Below are 15,576 nucleotides of genomic sequence, written 5' to 3'. Positions count from 1 at the left end.
TTAATACAACCAGAATCCTTGTTTATTAACAACATTTCCAGCATTGAACTAGGAAAATATCTCCATCCCAAAAAAGAAAAAAAAAAGGAATATGTTTGAATAGGATTATGAAATACTTTCTTAATAAGTTGGACAAGGAGAGATGATATCTTATGAGCATTATAATTCATAATTTGAGGAAAAACCATTTTAATGGAGCTTCCAGCCCAACGCACATACACAAACACAATCAATAAGATTTAACATAAGAGATTACCGGGAAAAGAAACATCACAAATCAATCTGTACAAGTTCATGTGACACTTCATGGTAAACATATGTAACCTCTCTTGGAAACTTAGCTTGTGACAAGCTCACATTTTCTCTGTGTTTTCGTTCAAAAAAGGTTTCAGACACACATTAATTCCAGGCTGTGGAGGACCACATGTCCTCATTGCTCAAATTTTTAAAGCCACATACATTGGCATTTGCACGCATGGTCAATGAGTTACACAACTCTGTTGTCTACTTGAGTTGACTAAGCAAACTGAATTTGTGAACTTTGACTGACATAAATAACCCAATGCTAACATGTTTGGAATTAAATCAAGATTGTTAGTCCAAATGTACTCCCCGACAAACTTGTCACCTGTGCATCAAGACAAAGTCTTATAGCACTAAGAATGGACATGTGAATCTCTAAGCAACAACCTCCTAAACATAAAAATCAAGGTTGGTGTGGGATAAAGCCATTCAAATGGACATGTAAAGGGAAACTTTGATGAATAAGGGTTTAAGAGAAACAATCTTATCACAGAGTATTTCAATTGGAGCGGATAAAGAAACTAACATGAAACAAACTCACTTATCTCTATTTATTTTTCAATTATCATAGATCCAAAATCTAAAATTATCATTTTGAGCTACCCTCAATTAGTAAGCACTGCATTGTCACTGCTTTCTTCTGAAATTTTCCATCAACAGAAAATCTCTAACAAATCAAAACAAGACTTACCAAGTTTCATAAGTATCAAAACAAAAACGAGCAAAGGTCCACAGGGAAGTTCTAGAATGAAACATTAAAACGTTTAGTTCATGCTTCAATCATATAATACAATATACAAACATCATTTAATCAAGTTTCAGATAAATTTTGCAAATCCACAATAATAGGCATGCCTTTAACATGGAAAGCATCCCTTACCACTTAAGGGTCTCCACAACTGCCTTACTATCAAAATTAGAGCATAGTGTGAGTTAAATTACCAGCACCCATAGCCTCTGTCATATTAGTACTATAGATCTCGGATTTTTCCTCCTTAACTTCAGAGCTATCAGATGTCTCCTTACTAGAGGTGGAACCAGTAATTGCCTGTAAATAAATTTCATCAGCAAATTTGCACAAGTGAATGTTCATGTATAATCAAGTAACAGTTCCACATAAAAATCAAACAACAAACTGAATCAACATGGACTCCATAAAACTAATGGCATAATCAGACTACAAATTATCAGTTGAGGTTAATTTTTATACTCGCGTATTTAGCTCCTCGACAATATGTACATTAAAACCAGTAAATAAATAGAACAGAATAAAGAAGAATATTCCATATTATGAAATATCCGAAGATATTTATGAATAAAAAGGTCAGCACTGCTACTGAACAGCATCACAGTTGAAGCTAATATTACTCTTTTAAAAAACAAAAAAAAAGAAAGAAATGAATTTGATATTAAAAAATTATATAGTTACCTTAACGGTGATACGTCGATTTAGATCAGCATAATTCATCGTTCCCTGCGATAATAAATCAGACACGAGACTCCATTTCCATTACACACAAAACGCCCAAGCATTAAGTATTAACAGGAAGAAAAAACGACGAAAAAACGACAAAAAAATATTGCGTTTTACCAGAGAATTGAAAGAAGAAGAAGCAGTAGGCTTCCGTTGATTGAATCTGAAGCTTTGCAAAGGCAAAGCGGAGGATCTGAAATATTAACCAAAAAAATTAAAAAATGAAAACGAATTAAAGGAGATTTAAAATAAAAATTAAAAAAAGAAGAAGAAAAAGAGGACCTTGGAAGATTCTGTAGACAGTTCATTGATTGAAGAAGAAAGGAAAATATCAGAGCAAATCGTCAAGCAGACAAGTGTGTGCGTGTGTAATAAGTGTTGCATTTCCAATTGCGGGCAATTTATAGAGGTTGGCTGGGAATCGACAAAAAGGTTATCAGCTTTTGACAGATTCCCCAAAATGCCATTGCATTTCGTTGGTTCAGTTGCTCTTTTTCGTTCGTTGGTGATCCATCAGGGGGCCCGTTTGATTTTTTTTTTTTTCGTTTTCCTTATTTTCATGGTGAATTTTATATAATTTTTTGATTATATATATATATATAGATATTTATTAAAAGATAATAAAATATAACACAGTGTCCAAGTCAGATTGAAAAGAAATCAACACATATGATTGTTGAATAGTTAATTGTGTTATAAATAATTTCGCATCTTATTTCAATTATTGCCTAGGTCGTGTTCTTCAATTATTGCCTATCAGTTTACATTTTCTTATAGTTTGCATAATGACTTCGTCGTTCTTGTAAGATCCATATAGTTTTTTTCTTTTTTTTTTCTTTTTTTTTGAGGGGGGGGGGGGGGGGGGGGGGGGGGGGAGGAGGGCTACTGGGAGCCTTGGATAAAGAAAAATACTAATGACGTTGTTACAGTGAATCTCAGGGTCCAGTTTTCGTGAGGTTAATGATTGCATTCTGGGTTGTGTTGCTCTCAGTCTTTAGTGTTCATTCATCTTTTTATGGTAGGTTGCATGCATTTGTTTTGTCTTTAGAGGTTATGGTGTCTAATTGAGCGGACACACGTTTGGCTTATAGATGATATGACCCTGAAACTATGTCGCAGCTGTTGCTTGTTTTCAGCATTCTAACCATTGACCAACTTGGGATCTTCAAGTCCGTTGGTGGAATTATTTGCACCATCCAAGTCTTGACGTGCACCCCTTGATTATACTCGGTGGGATAAATTTTGCACTTATTTTTTAAAAAAAAATAAATAAAGAATCCCCTGTGGGGAAGTCAAAATGCAAACACGAATTGATTAGTGAAGAGGACACAGTAATTTGAAACGATAATTAATCATCTCGTTATGATGTGTTAGTGTCTAATTCACAAATTCGGGAAATAAATTGCCACCCTTTAGTGTGAGACTATTGTTAATTTTATTGTTCCCTTAATAAAGTATAACTAGGCTAGCTACGTTACCCAGCGGTTGGATTTACATTGCTTCCAATCCAAAGGCTTATACCATTAGCATGATTAACATATATTGTAGCATCGTAAACAATGATTGGAATCCTGACATCTTTGGTAGCATCATTATAGAAAATTACAACCATGTTTGGGTAGCTTAGTTTAAAAGTTAAAGTATCAAATAAATATTAGCTATTGTAACTAGAAAAAAAAATATTTTATCTTTAATTTTACACTTACATGATAGAAAATTTATTATTTCTTTACTGATTTTATCAAAATTATTATTTAAAAATTATATATTTACCACATACTAAATCAAGTTAATCACTAGTAAATAATTAATTGCAAGTTAATTAAATTAGAAATATGTGTCCAACCATTAGAACTACGTAAATCAAGTTAGTTAATTACTAAGGAAAGAATTAATAACAATTAGGAATAACAAATTTTCATCGCAACGTATTTAGTTACGAAACTGATAACAATATATATTAGAAAAACTATAATTTTATGAAAACTAAAGATCATTACTAATATAAAACTAAAACCACCAATAATTATATGATAGGATAACAACAAATCCAGAATAGATTAACAAACACGTCGATTCTGAAGCTGAATTTATAACCGAATCTTAATTCTATTTCTTCTGTATTTACATAATCATCCTGCTAATTAAGGATTTACAACTTTGCAGTTGGAATTTGAAGATCGAATGAAGAAGAAAAAGAGAAATTGTCTTTCAGTTATTAATGCAAATCAAATTACAGAAATGAGCTCAGCTTAGTATTTATAGTGGAATCTAATACTTGCTGAGTACTCTAATTACAGCTAAGCAATGTAACTAAAGAGTAACTAACTCTAATCTAACTAAATTCAATACAATTAATAAGTACTGATTTGTTAACTAATTTCTGCATAATCCAACTGCATGGGAATCTCTTCATAACAGTTTTGCCATCTGGAACTTCCCAACTTCTCACGTGTACCTTTCACTTTCATTCCTAGACTAGCTACTAGATTTACAGCTCGCTTGATTCCAGCTAGCACTCCAACGTGTGTTGCATTTGATTCAGTTTCATCAGCTAATTCAACACCATGGAAGGTCGGTGGCTTCCATGCCTTTTTTCTTCTTCTCCTCACAAATTTTGCTTTTGCTTCCACTTCACCATTAAAGAACATCCCAAAGCTTGGTGCTGTGCGTGGATGGACTATTTTTCTAAACCCTAGTAAAAAAATATTAACTTCAGAACCAGAGGGTGATCTCGAAACTTATTATTATGATCAAATACTTGATCACTCTAACTATAATCCACAAAGTTATTTAACTTTTCCTCATAGATATGTGTTGAACTTCAAGCATTGGGGCGGTGGCGGAGCCATGGCAGCGCCGATATTGGCATATCTTGGTGAAGAGAGTAGTCTTGATGATGACCATGGTGGCATTGGATGGCTTACTGATAATGCTCATCGATTTAAAGCTTTAGAAGTTTACATAGAGGTAAGGACAGAATTTGTTATCAGCCTAGCTTGATAATAATTGAAATAGAGTTTGTATATGAAATAATAATACTGAAGACAAATATCAATAAGACTATTCTACAATATGAACTGAAAAATTGTGATGGATTTTTTTTTAATTCGATATTTTGTGCAGCATCGATTCTATGGAAAATCAGTACCTTTTGTACCAAGTAAAGATGCCCTAAAGAATGCAACTCTTCGTGGATATTTCAACTCTGCTCAAGCATTGGCTGATTATGCAGAGATTCTCTTACACATCAAGAAAAATTTATCGGCCGAAATGTCTCCCACTATCGTTGTTGGAGCATCTTACGGAGGAAGTAAGTTATAATATTATTAACTTACTTGCATCTTTTGATTGATATCATGTCATCTGTCATCTCATTGTCAATATTTGACTAAAATCTGGATAACGCCACAATTATTATGATACAATTTTATTTTGTATTCCTACTGACAAAGACTCGTTTGAGAGTTTCTCATGTGTGGATCTGTTATTGTTATCGTCAGTGCTTGTTGCATGGTTTCGCTTAAAGTATCCTGACATTGCTTTGGGAGCAGTGGCCTCTTCAGCCCCAATTCTCTACTTTGATAATATCACACCATCGAACGCATTTTATGATCTTGTCAGCAAGGATTTTAGGGTTAGAAAATAATATTAATTAATTAAAATTCGATATATGTATGATTATATTTTCTTGTTAAAAATTTAACTATTGAATTTTGAATATTAGTGATGCAGGAAGCTAGTGAGAGTTGCTACAAGACCATCAAACAGTCCTGGTTGAAATCGATAAAGCCGCTGCTGAAAAAAAATGGACTTACTTTTCTCTCTAAAAAATTCAAAACCTGCAAGTAATTGAATCATGTTACTTTTATAACTGCCGATATATATCCATCTGATTTTCCTTTAATTACAATGCAATGTTATTGTAGTATCATTACATAACTACCTATATATATCCAATAAATTATCTGTCATCCTCGAGGTATATATACATTTCAGTTAATGTGTAATATACGTACATAGTAAAATCTGGATTTGGCCTCATATACGACCTATGCATTACCAGATATTAAAGTATATTGGTGCTTAGGTTCAGAAGTACAAAACAATGTACAACTCTGATTACCAAGTAAGGCCAAATTTGGATGTTTGCATTTGAGATACCAATAGCTTCATACTCATAAAGTTTATTGTAATTTAACTAAATATAACAAAATTTATTAGACAGGTATGATGAAAGATCTTTTATGATGTTACTAACCTTGGAGGCGCTAAATTTCATCTTGAGTCTTTAATTATTTGGTAACAGGCCTCTGAAGGACGTTTCAGAATTAAAGGATTATTTAGAGTCTATGTATACGAGTGCAGCTCAGTATGATGATCCTCAGGAATATCCAGTGAACAAAGCCTGTAATGGTATTGATGGAGCTTCGGAAGGCACAGATACCCTAGGCCGGATATTCTCAGGAATTGTTGCTTTAAGAGGGGAAAGTTCTTGCTATGATGTATTGATGAATTCTTCTCCGATGAAACATTGGACTCCAGCTGGGGCTGGCAGGTATGCAATTACAGGTGACATGATTTCATTGGGTAGTACTATTGAGACCGTCAAATAAAAAACATGCCGCAACGAATGAGTCTCTCGCCTAAAAATACCTATTTTATGTACATCTCTTAATTTTATTTATGAGACTACATATTTATGAATGATTAAAAATAGTTTTCTTCTTTATCTCTTTTGTTTTTTTTTATCATCATCATCGCCATCATTATTGGGGGTTTCTCATGTAGACATGTAGTGAAATGGTCTCACCAATTAAAATTGGCAAAAATGACACAACGTTTCAAGCAAACCCATTTAATCCAACAGAATCTATGGATTCATGCAACAAGTCTTATGGAGTGGTTCCAAGACCACATTGGATTACAACTTATTGTAGTGGTCATGTAAGTGTCGATTAATCCCCAAATTGATTCTTTTAATAATTTAATTTTTCTCATTTTCTTTTTTAATTATAAAGTTTACCTCAATTTTTTTTATTTCTATTTATTTTATATTTGCAGGACATAAGAATGGTTTTAAATAGATTTGGTAGCAACATTATTTTCTCTAATGGCCTTCGTAATCCCTATAGTAGCGCTGGGTAATTAAGTTTAAGAATTTTGTACATTCTTTTCTATCGAAGTTACCAATTTAATTATATATCTTTTTCTTTTCTTTTTTGAGATTATAGGGTTCTAAAAGATATATCAGACAATATAATAGCAGTGACAACAAGAAACGTTATGTAAATTTTTCTATAAAATAAAAAATTAATGTTCAATTATTAACTAAATTATTGGATAACATAATTAATAGTGTGTAAATTGGAGCAGGTTCCTATTGCTTAGACATACAGCCAGCAACAGAAGATGATCCCGAGTGGTTAGTAATGTAGCGAAATATTGAAGCGGACACGGTTCATGATTGGATCCTCAAATACTCTGCTGATTTGCTTCAAAATCAGAACACAAGATTATATTGTGACTACAAAATTAGTCTTTTCTTTTTTTTCCTCTCCTCTATCTTTCTAATATTTATGGAGCAAAGATAAATAATAGTGCGCCTAGCTTGTTTTAGATTTGGTCATTTTCATAATTCTTAATCTGGGTTGTCTGAATGTGTAGAACAAGTGTGCTTACTTATTGTAAAACACATAAAAAGGGTTCAATCTTTATGTAATAATCATATGGTGAATATCAATTCATATACAATCATATTGATTTAACCATTTCCTTGAAGCCGGGGAGAGACGAAGAATTTGCCCTCCATATACATGTATCTCTCAAAACTTAGGTGTTTATCCTTATATGCTCCGTTTATTAGTAGCCAAGCTTATGGGTGTATTGCTCCAGGTGAACCTGTTCTTATTCTCCCATATAATAGCTACTTCTGTTTAATTAGTTGACAATCCAATGCAATTCCAAACATGACTTGGGATCGGTTTGAAATTCTAATGGCTGATGAAATAAACTACTTATGTGTGCGAATAAAATAAATTGATGATTATAAAAGTAGCTTGCTCGGTGTTTGGTAAATTTGAGTATGAAAGAATTATTTTATTATCTAATCACTAAAATAGATATAAGTTTAAATTGTCTTTATTTATATATTAAGATTTAAAAAAATAGATATAATTATTCTTTTCTTAAAATATTAAAGTTATAATAGAAACTTTAAAAAATATAGCATTTATTTAATAAGTTGCTTATAGAAAAAAATCCCATACTTGTTTTAAAAGCTATTGTCGAAATAGAAAAAATATAAATTAACTTTTAACAAATTTACCAAATTATTTTTATCAAAACTTATAAAATAAGCTACTTATAGTATTTCAACCGTAATCCCAATTTTCACTGAGGAATAATTGAAACAATTTTAACCTTTCACTTACATTAGATAGGTCTCACTCAAAATCACGCCTCAAAGAGCCACTTGTGCTATATTTCCAACACTTTCTGCTTCTTTTCCCTATTGATTGCATGCAAAAAAATTGAGTGCAATGAAATTTTTTATCTTCTTTCGTCTATGATGTTTAGGTGTTAAAATAAAATAAAATAAAATGGATGTTAGGTAGCCCATGAATTTCCGTAATTTGTATGTTACAAAAGGAGCTTTGTAACTATTTTAAAAAATAAAGAGAATATTTTGATTATTTTGTCAAATCACAGGAGTCTGCACATTCTTTTCTCTATCAGTTTATTCATAATATTACACCTACACGTTTTTTTATAAAAATTAAATTTACACAAAGATATGATTAGTCTTGTTTATTTTCCTATTGGAGTCATAATTTACAACAACAATTCTTTGAGCTTTTTTTTTTCATTTTATTATTTTGGGTGATATTTAATATCTTAATAATGCTACTAATTTTTTCTAATATTTTCCATATTATCTCATGTTTCTGCAATGTTGATAAAATAGATCTACACCACACAAATATAAGCCAATAAGCCAATTGGATAGTTCTATTGAGATTGTCAAATAAACAACATGTCGCAACAAATGAGTCTTTCGTCTAACAATACCTATTTTATGTACATCTCTAAATTTTATTTATGAGACTACATATTTATGAATGATTAAAAATAGTTTTCTTCTTTATCTTATTTATTTATTTAATTATTATTATTATTTTTTAGAGGGGGTGGAGTTCTCATCCAGACATGCAGTGAAATGGTCTCATCAATTGGAATTGGCAAAAAAAGACACAATGTTTCAAGCAACCCATTTAATCTGACAGAATATATGGATTAATGCATTAAGTCTTATGGAGTGGTTCCGAGACAATATTAGATTACAACTTATTACGACAGTCATGTAAGTATTGATGAATCCCTAAACAAATTCTTTTAATAATTTAATTTTTCTCTTTTTTTTTTAATTATAAAGCTTACCTCAATTTTGTTTGATTTCTATTTCTTTTTAATTTGCAGGATATAAGAGTGGTTTTAAAGAGATTTGGTAGCAACATTATTTTCTCAAATGGCCTTCGTTATCCCTATGGCAGCGAGGGGTAATTAAGCTTAAAAATTTTGTACATTCTTTTCTATCAAAGTTACCTGTTTAATTATATATCTTTTTTTTTCTTCTTTTTTTTTTGGGGGGGGGGGGGGGTTTGTGGGGTTTTGGAAGATATATCAAATAGTATAATAGTAGTGACAACAAGAAACGGTATGTAAATTTTTCAATAAAATAAAAAATTAGTGTTCAATTATTAACTAAATTATTCGATAACATAATTAATAGTCTGTAAATTGGAGCAGGTTCCTATTGCTTAGACATACAGCCAGAAACAGAAGACGACCCAAAATGGGTAGTAGTGCAGCGAAAGATTGAAGTGGACGTGGTTCATGATTGGATCCTCAAATATTTTGCAGATTTGCTTCAAAATCAGAGCATAAGATTAATTTGTGACTACAAAATTAGTTTTTTCTTTTTCTTCTTCTCCTCATCTTTCTAATAATGATGGACCAAAGATAAATAACAATAGTTCACCTAGCTAGTTTGGATTTGGTTGTCATTTTCATAATTCTTACTCTGACTTGTCTGAATGTGTAGAACATGTGTGCATTATTACTTAATCATATGGAATAATCGTATGGTCAATATCAATTCATATACAATCAGATTGGATTAACCATTTTCTCCCTTTGATTTAAGAGTTACCGTATAGGTCCTTGAAGCCGGAGAGAGTCAAAGATTTGCCCTCCACACACACACACACACACATATAGAAATGTTCTAATTCGAAATTTTAAAATACAGGACATCTAGGAAAACGCATAAACCGTGCAGTTTAAGCGCTTTAACTTTTAAATCTTTAACACCTCGTGGTTTTAAAGTTTTTCTGAACGTTTCCCAATCTTTAAGATCCATATATATATACACACACACATACCTCAAAAGTTAGGTGTTTATGCTTATATGCTCCGTTTATTAGTAGACAAGCTTACGAGTATATTGCTTCAGGCGAACCTCTTCCTATTCTTCTCCATCAAACCTCATTTTTATCTAAACTTATGAATAAACTGCTTATAGCATTTCAATCACAATCTTGGGCCATTAGTCTTTGTGTAAAATCAGATTAGACATTGAATATTTCTAATTTTCTAAACGTATAAATTAAAATATGTAGACTAGAAAAACACCTTGACTTGGTAAGTCTACTTCATTCTTTAATTTCCACAGCATATGTCAAGACGTTATTTCCAAATAATTGCTGACTAGGAGAAGTCTTATAGTCAAGGTGATTAGATGAGCTTGTTACGGAATTACGTAACGTAGGGGTTCCCTGCCCTCAACTAAAAAAGTTGCCTTAAAAATTAAATATTAAATAATATGGCATATATTAATATATATATTAGTCTTCATGTTTTGCAAGGTTCGAACGGCAATTATAATATTAAATAATATGGCATTATTAAAGTTAAATTAAAGTTTAAAAAAAACCTAAAATTAATGACAAAAATATTTTTTCTTTGGATGGCAATTATGCGACGCGAACGAAGCAATGACTCATATAGATAACCATTCCGAAGTACTCATAGAGGAATATGCGAAACATTTTCTGACTTTTCGCTTATGCCAAATAGGTCTCATTCAAAATAATGCCTCAAATAGCTACTAGCGCATTATTTTTATAACACTTTTTTGTTTTTCTTATTTGGTTGCGTGCAGAAAAATTGAGCGGTAATGAAAATTTCATCTTCTTTCATTTATGATGTTTAGGGTTAAAAAAAAAAAATGTTAGTTAGTCTTGTTTATTTTCCTATTTGAGCCATAATTCACAACAATTCTTTTCTTTGAACTTTTTTCCTTTACTTACACTACAAGAAAAAGTATCTACTATGACAGTCCTCTGTGTGACAGTTTTTGGTCTGGAGGCCTACAACAATAGAATCGTGATAGATTTATTTTCTGTCATACACTTATGACATATTTGTGATAGAAATATCGTTTATCAAGAAATTATGATATATTGGTGATATAAATATCATATATCAAGAAATTATGATAGACTAGTGATAAATTATTTGACAATCAAGAATGAAAGACTGATTTTTTATGTTGACTTTAATTGCGCGGGTTTGACTTAATTTTTAAAAATATTATATTACTAAAATAGAAGTGAAACGATGTCGTCTCAGTTGTATGTTTCGCAAGTTTGAGGATAACAGACGTAAATAACAAAAAACAATTAATAAAACGTTGCGTTTTGTTAAGGGGGGAAACATTTTTGTGAGAAAAGAGGGAAATTTTTTTCTAAGTGTTCAGAAAATTTGCAAGCGTTATTGTGGAATCTCAAAATCGATTAGCACACTTGGAGCAAACCCTCAAAAGCCAGCCATAGCAAACTAACGACACCCAAACACCCATAGTTTCAAAATCATTCTGGTTGTTTCACTAAATCATCTCTCTTTGCTGGGACGAAGTCAGTGCTAATCGAAACCCAAATTGGAATGAGAACAACATCCAGGGTACTTTTATTGACTGAAAGAAACCCAATTGCTTACCGTGAAAGAAGACCCAAATCGTTGTTGCCGAAGTTGAAACCCTAGGCTTGACGGTGAATTGAAGCTTCACGCCCACTGGTGAGTCATTGCTGCATTTGCATGTATTTAATTTTGACTATTTATTGAACTTTTATGTAAAGTAGTAAATAATTTGTAAAAAATTGAAATGTATTTGCATGTATTGCATATATTGCATATATTTCGGTAATCAATTTACTAAATAATTTCCCAGGAAGATATAATGTTGTTAATTTTGAGTTCTGTTTTGAGTTGTAATCGTGCATTGCATAATGCTGTTAATTTTTTTTTATTCTAGGTAATTCTGAATTATATTCATGTGTTTGTGTGTGAATTTTTTTTCTAGCTATTTCTGATATTGAAGCTTCGTTAAGTTAAATGAGTGTTTGTGTATGAAGATGGTGATATTGGCCTGAAATGTCTATAACAAAGCCTGAGGAGGGACTTTTAGTAACTGATTCTGTTATGTAAAATTGAGGGATTCTCACATCTCATTGTCATCTACCTATGCATGTGGTGTTGTAGCTATTTTGCATCTGGTGGTATTATTGTTACTGTTGTTGTCTTGAGTCGTAACATTTGCGTGTCAAATATAAATAGTTGTGATTGCTGCATAAACGTGACAGTTCGATGTTCTTGATTTGTTGAAGGCATTGTATTAAGGTACTTGAAGCTTTTCTTTGTGTTTGCTTTCATTTTTGTTCTACTGATGTATATTATTTGAAGTTGTAGTTTATTATTTCTTCTTAGGCTTACTCATATGATTAATGTAATTTATTGGTACCTTTTTAGCCCTCTTGAATCCAAGTTTTGGAATTTTATCAACTGATCATTCAAAATATATTTCAGTAATCAATATTGTTGCTGGATTTGTACCTGGAATTGGATATAACAGCAGATTGTTGTGTTTAATTTGGTAAGTTCCATTTCTTATCCTCTATTATTTGACGTAGATTGAAGTTGTTATACACTTGCTTAAAATTTACATATCTTTAAATTTATAATTATGATACTATGTAATGTGTTTGTTGTGGGGTCTGTCTTATTTATTATATTTATAGTATAGTAGGAGAGTGAACTTTTGAAAAGTATGAAATTCAGTTTATCAGCTTTCTTGTTTGCTATATTTGTAATTTTAAAATTTGTTTAGTTCACATGGTGTTATAACATTAGACAAATATTCTAAGTATGTACATTCTTTCTTTGTTTTATGTATATGTCAGGAACATTAATTATTAAGCCCGAAATGGATAAATCTTGGATTCAATGTAATCGACTGTCGACAGAATATGAAGAGGGTGTCCAGAAATTTATAAATTTTGCTATAAAAAATGCTGCAGGGAGTAGCGTCATTAGGTGTCCATGCGTTGATTGTGGGAATTTATCATTTGAAACACCTACAACTGTAAAAGATCATTTATATATGCATGGTTTTGATGTGAAATACGACAATTGGTTTTGGCACGGGGAAGAGATTCGTAAGAGTTCTTCTCCTCAAAGAGAAAACCATTTTCAGCAACAAAATATAGAGTTTGACAATGGTAATGAGTTAGAAATGGTTAATGATGCTTATAAGGGTTGTTGTGGGGACCCTAAGGCATTCAAAGAGTTGCTAGAACAGGCTGAGAAACCCTTGTACCTAGGATGCACAAAATTTACTAAGTTATCCTTTTTAGTGAAATTGTTCAATGTGAAGGGTAGATTTGGGTGGTCTGACAGTGGCGTTTCTGCATTGTTGAGTGTTTTAGCAGATGCTTTCCCTAAAAATAATGAAATTCCAACCTCTATGTATGAGGCCAAAAAGACAATGTCAGCTTTGGGCTTAGAATATGTTAAAATTCATGCTTGCCCAAACGATTGCATACTCTACAGAAAAGAGTATGAAGGTCTTTTGGAATGTCCTACTTGTGGGTTATGTAGATGGAAGAAAAAGGATGGTACTGTAGACCAATATAGGAAAGGGGTTCCTGCAAAAACTTTATGGTATTTTCCTCCTATACCTAGGTTTAAGCGCGTGTTTCAGTCATCCGAAACTGCTAGGGACTTGACTTGGCATGCAAATGAGAGGATGGTTGATGGTAAACTCCGACATCCGGCTGACTCACCATCTTGGAAGTTAGTAGATGAGAAATGGCCAATCTTTGCATCCGATCCTAGAAACCTTCGCCTAGCTCTATCAGCTGATGGAATCAATCCACATAGCTCTCTTAGTAGTACATATAGCTGCTGGCCAATAATTCTTATTACTTATAATCTTCCACCATGGTTGTGCATGAAACGAAAATTCATGATGTTGTCCCTCTTGATTTATGGTCCTCAACAACCGGGTTTAGATATTGATGTGTATTTGCAACCTCTTATTGAGGATTTGCAAACTTTATGGGATGTTGGGGTGGAGGCATATGATGCCTACAAAAATGAGTACTTTAATTTGCGGGCTGTATTACTATGGACAATAAATGACTTCCCGGCATACGGAAATTTAGCAGGATGTACTGTTAAAGGATATTATGCCTGCCCATATTGTGGTGTAGAAACACCAAAATGTAGACTTAAACACAGTGGAAAAAATGTATACATTGGGCATCGGCTTTGGCTTCCTCATGGTCATAAATTTCGGTTCCAAGCAAAAGCCTTTGACAATAGTGTGTGTGATGAAACCCCTCCAAAATTGTTAAACGGGGAGGAAATTTTCCAGTTGGTCGACTCTATTGATAATAGATGGGGGAAAAGCAACATAAAAAGCGTAAAAGTGCGAACAATAATGATCTCGCGTGGTGGAAGAAGAAATCTATATTTTATAATTTAGAGTATTGGAAGCACTTGCTTGTGCGGCATCAATTAGATGTTATGCACATTGAAAAGAATGTGTGTGAGAACATCTACGGTACACTGCTACATATTCCTGGAAAGTCCAAAGATGGACTGAAGTCGAGGATGGATCTCTTGGAAATGAAAATTAGGCCCACCTTAGCACCACAAGTTAAAGGAAACAACAATCGTACATGGCTTCCTCCTGCTTGCCACACCTTAACTAAGGAGGAAAAAGCAAGATTCTGTGCAGCTTTGAAAAGTATCAAGGTTCCTACTGGATACTCTTCAAATATTAGGAATCTTGTTTCAAAAAAGGACTTTAAACTCCAGGGTCTTAAGTCTCATGACTGTCATGTTCTTATGCAACAACTTTTGTCAATTGCCGTAAGGTGTGTGCTGCCCAAACATGTCAAAGAAGCTATCATTAGGTTTTGTTTCTTCTTTAATTCGTTGTGTGGGACTGTGATTGACGTGACAATGCTAGATGAATTGGAGAAAAACATCGTAGAGACTTTGTGCTTGCTTGAAAAATGTTTTCCCCCTTCTTTTTTTGACATAATGGTTCATCTTACTATTCACTTAGTGAGTGAAGTTAGACAATGTGGTCCCGTATATTTTCGGTGGATGTATCCTTTTGAGCGATACATGAAAACTCTAAAAGGCTATGTTCGAAACCGTAACTGTCCTGAGGGTTGCATAGCGGAGAGTTATATTGCCGAGGAAGCATTAGAATTTTGTGCAGAATACTTGGAAAACATGCCCACAATTGGGGTTCCACCTGGACATGTGCAGAATTTAGAAATTGACAAGCCCATGAGTGGTGGACAAATGGTGGAAGTTGATCGAACTTCATTAGATCAAGCACACTTGTATGTTTTGCATAACATTGAGGAAGTTCAGCCTTATAT

At 32.7% G+C, this 15,576-nt stretch overlaps 2 protein-coding genes across 18 annotated transcripts in view; one reads left to right on the top strand and one right to left on the bottom strand.

The window, feature by feature from the left end:
- The window catches only part of LOC102631492 (uncharacterized), a 167,683-nt gene that overhangs the window by 12,188 nt on the left and 139,919 nt on the right, over nt 1–15,576 (bottom strand). For 3 of the 8 annotated variants that reach the window (XM_052439395.1, XM_052439402.1, XM_052439396.1), the window contains exons 1-4: nt 2,060–2,192; nt 1,895–1,970; nt 1,733–1,777; nt 1,246–1,351 (exon numbers count right to left, since the gene is read on the bottom strand). The gene's annotated coding sequence lies outside the window, so the exon portion shown is untranslated. Of the gene's footprint in view, nt 1–1,245; nt 1,352–1,732; nt 1,803–1,894; nt 1,971–2,059; nt 2,193–15,576 lie in introns of those variants that run through there. The other 5 variants (XM_052439397.1, XM_052439401.1, XM_052439400.1 and 2 more) reach the window with 3 other exon arrangements.
- The window catches only part of LOC102611904 (probable leucine-rich repeat receptor-like protein kinase At1g35710), a 147,257-nt gene that overhangs the window by 6,952 nt on the left and 124,729 nt on the right, over nt 1–15,576 (top strand). The window lies entirely within an intron of this gene.

Source organism: Citrus sinensis, chromosome 4 (genome assembly GCF_022201045.2).
Source record: "Citrus sinensis cultivar Valencia sweet orange chromosome 4, DVS_A1.0, whole genome shotgun sequence".
NCBI classification, from domain to species: Eukaryota; Viridiplantae; Streptophyta; class Magnoliopsida; order Sapindales; family Rutaceae; genus Citrus; species Citrus sinensis.
This window is presented reverse-complemented; position numbering and strand designations above follow the sequence as displayed.